General features: G+C 33.3%; 1 long non-coding RNA gene across 1 annotated transcript; it reads right to left on the bottom strand.

Moving 5' to 3' along the window:
- Positions 1–935: 935 nt before the first annotated feature.
- Positions 936–4,094, bottom strand: LOC110881260. Its single transcript, XR_002559657.1, has 2 exons — positions 3,854–4,094; positions 936–1,211 (listed from the first exon to the last, which is right to left on the bottom strand). It is a non-coding gene; the product is annotated as an uncharacterized LOC110881260 (long non-coding RNA).

Genomic DNA, 4,094 nt, shown 5'->3' on the forward strand with positions numbered 1-4,094 from the left:
TTCTCACAACTCGTAGAGGTTTTCTCTTGATCCAAATCCTATATATATATATATGGTAGTGATACTAAGAGAAGACCACCCTATTTGAGAAACTTCAGAAACATTCTGGACCAAACATTTCCCTAATCTTTTCGTAATATACACATATGTATAGTTAAAATTGACTATATACATATACGTATATTTTCAAATCGTGAATAATACACATATGTATATAGTCAATTTTAAACTATACATTTGTGTGTATTATGAAAAACTTAGGGAAAATGTGTTCCAGAATGCTTCTCAAGTTTCTTAATTAGTATAGTGGTTCTCACACGATCCTAACCCTATATGTGTGTGTGTGTGTGTGTGTGTATATATACATGGAAACGAGATCAGGAGAAAACGGTTGGAAGTGTGAAAACGGTGAGAACGGATCCTGGTCCAACATGTGGCAGGGGCGCTAATTGATATGCAGAGGCAGGATTGTCATTGTTCACGTTCCCCTCAATAAGTCGCGTTATATGCAACAGATATGACGTTTTTTTTCTTTATGCTTGTTTTAATGGCGTTTTCTTTTTCAAAGTAATATTTTGAAAATGGAGTTTTGTGTTTCAATGGCCTTCTTCATATATCACTTTTTGTGCATAACATGTGATTTGGAAGGTATATAACAAACCGTAGAAAATCGCACACACACATAAACGCTAAAGAAAAAGAACACTTTTTAGTAAATAAAATAGGTGAGGATAAACTCAATAAGATTTTGCTCAATGAGATGGACAAAATTCTCACTTAAGAGTTTTGGCCAACACATTGAGTGAAACTTTATTGAGAACAAAACTGAATCTCCAAGAAATGACGTTTGCCATGTCACACCCTGCTAGTAGCGGAAGCGTATTGTGTGTGACGTAAGAAAGGTAATCATTGCATCCAAATGTGTAAACATAATAAACAAAAACGATGCCATAGATATATTGTTTTCCAAACAAAGTTTACAAGTTTCCAACATAGTTTCAAGTTCACCAACGTTCACAACGTTAAACATGACATAGCTTAAGTTATGTTACATAACACAAAAGTTTGTTTTTAACATAAATATGGTGAGGTTTTGTCCCCTATATCCCCATACGAAGTTGGGATATATAATACAAACCCTCCAAAAGCGGCTATCGTTGTCAATGACTTTACCGTTTCCCGTAGTGTATCACCGGCTCAAGACTTGTTTCCTGAAATACATGTAGTTTTAAAAAGTCAACAAAAGTTGAGCGAGTTCATGCAGTTATTGTTATCATATGAAATCTTTGTATTCTTGTAATGAAATCATGGTATGTTATTAGCATTCATGGATTTTAAGGATCTATCAGTGGGTAGCGAGCCCGTTGACATAATGTACCATAAGTACGCAACCAACCCGAGACAACTTTGACATTTCTGGGATCACAAAAGCACTCCAGGGTATAGCAACCAGGAGTGGAGCGTGTCTCAAGCTCAATAGATCTACACCTTTTGCACCTTGGTCACTAAGTGATTAATGGTTACTATGTCATCACCCTACTTATGTACATTGATCATGTTATCATCTAAACCCATAGCTAACATACCTATAGTTTTAACATGTATTTCTCCTCGACTGTTTTAAAACAAAACATTGAAATCATTGAAAGGAGGGACATGAACTCACAATTTTGCGTTCCGTGTATTGTGATATCGTAGTGAGCGTCCGTACGTGTGATTAACCTACACGTGTACTAACTTTATTAGACCCTAGGTCTTATCGGACCTCGTACAAGTTGTTCATCTTGAATGCTTATTGTGTTTTCACTTGTCATTTTGGAACAACTTTGTATTTTAGAGTATTGGTAGTTTGTTCGATCACTTGTTATGTATATAGATTTCATAGGTGCATACATATATTTTATATGTGTTGAATTATATGTGAACGGCTTCGTCCTGCACATGTCCTCGTGCTTCGCACGTGTGTCATTGGGCCGAACCTATGTCACTGGGACTAAACCCTGTCATTGGGGTTATCCCACGTTTCTATGTCATTGAGCTATTACCCACGTTTCTATAGTAATTTGGGTACTAGCCCATGTGTTTTATCATTGGGCCCCAGCCCAGGCATCTTAGCAATTTGGGCCTAGCCCAAATATTTTATTATTAGGCCCCAGCCCATGTATCTTAGCAATTTGGGCCTAGCCCAAATATTTTATCATTGGGCTCCAGCCCATGTATCTTAGCAATTTGGGCCTAGCCCAAATATTTTATCATTGGGCCCCAGCCCATCTATCTTAGCAATTTGGGTTTAGCCCAAATATTTTATCATTAGGCCCTAGCCCATGTATTTTAGTAATTTGGGCCTAGCCCAAATATTTTATCATTGGGCCCTAGCCTATGTATTTTAGTAATTTGGGCCTAGCCCAACTTGATTTTTAGGAGTCCATATATTTAACAATCTTGCATTTTGTAAAAAAATTACTAAATATGTAATTTTTATAATTTTTCATTCTTTTATTAAAGAATACTTACAAATTTTGTATTTTTCTTTCAACTTCCTGGAATAGTTATCGGTGATATATATATTCGTACATTCGCCCGGTCGTCCAAAATATATTGTTAGATACGTCGTTATGATCGCTTAATATATATTTCTTGTGAGCTCGTCCGTTTTCCGTTTTGTTTATTCGTCCGTTTATGCGCTTATGGATATAATATGTTTAGGATTTATCTATATCCGTTTTCATTGTATTTCTTTGGGAACATGTAGGACACATGTATATGTATTTTTGTGTCTTTTTATACCTGTTTCCTACAAGTATTTCTTGGTATCATGGGTGTATTATTTTGATCACCCTAAGTGTATCTAATTACATACACATAGCACATAATACATATACTTGATGTGTTTCCAAAATATATAATTTTTTTTGCCAAAAATTATACTTATATGTGGTTAATATTTTCACCCATTTATTTTTGTGAAAATATATATTCAAGTTCATAAGAACTCTTGAATATTTGGGACTTAACCATTTTCATCAAAGCTTCCATAATGATGTTTAAGACCACTAATCGCATTTAACTTTGTTAATCACCCTTTATCGTCATTTTTAATTGCGATTAGATTTTTAGAAAAATTCGCCATAGTTTCCCCTAAAACCATGGCATTTTCCACGTCATAAAAACGTATTTAAACCATAATCAATTTTCCAAATCACCAATAATTCATCAAGTATCACCAAAATCATATTTACCACATGTAATCACATATTCCTTCAAAGATTTCTCATGAGCATTATTTAAGTTAACTTTCAAGACTTTAAAGTTAACTACTTTTCAAGTTTATTAGCAATTTTCAAGACTTTTAAACCACACTTTTTATTGATGTTTTCATATAAACTTGTTTTAAATAAAACCAAGTTATTAGTGTTTTTAACAAGTCTTGAATCATAATTATTTCATGTCTTATCTTCCAAAAATCACTAATCCAAGTTCATACATATAATACTCATGATCTTTGAAGTTGATGATCTTGTATGATTTAAACATATAAATGTTTAAATCATATTTTTAAGTGTATTATAGCTAGATTAACACTAATCTAAAATACTACATAAAACAAATCACAAGATCATCATAAATATAAACTTTAAACCACTAATCTTAACAAAATCAATATAATGAACATGATTTCATCAACTAGATACACTAATCTACTCAAATAACCACATAATAAGTATAGATTAGTAGATTATTAGCTTTGAGATTAGGGTTTTTGATTTTTTTTATTAATCTTCAAGATAATCAACTTGTACATTAGTAATCTACTAGTAATATGAAGCTTAAAAATGGTGTTTAGAGGGCTTACAACTTTGCACAAGCCAAATAAGAATATTAAGAAGAGATTTAAGCTCCAACCAAGCTCCTAAGCTTTGCACTCTTAGATCATCATGAAATGTGGAAATGAAGCTTGAATTTGGTGTTTAAAAGTTGAAAGAAAAGGGGATGAGGGTGTATTGTTGTGGCCATGAATGGGGAAAAGAGTGAGGGTGTTTGTGGTTCTGAAAATTATAAGCACGTAGTATATGGAGGTTGTGATGTTATATTGA

Source organism: Helianthus annuus, chromosome 10 (genome assembly GCF_002127325.2).
Source record: "Helianthus annuus cultivar XRQ/B chromosome 10, HanXRQr2.0-SUNRISE, whole genome shotgun sequence".
In the NCBI taxonomy this organism is placed as follows: domain Eukaryota; kingdom Viridiplantae; phylum Streptophyta; class Magnoliopsida; order Asterales; family Asteraceae; genus Helianthus; species Helianthus annuus.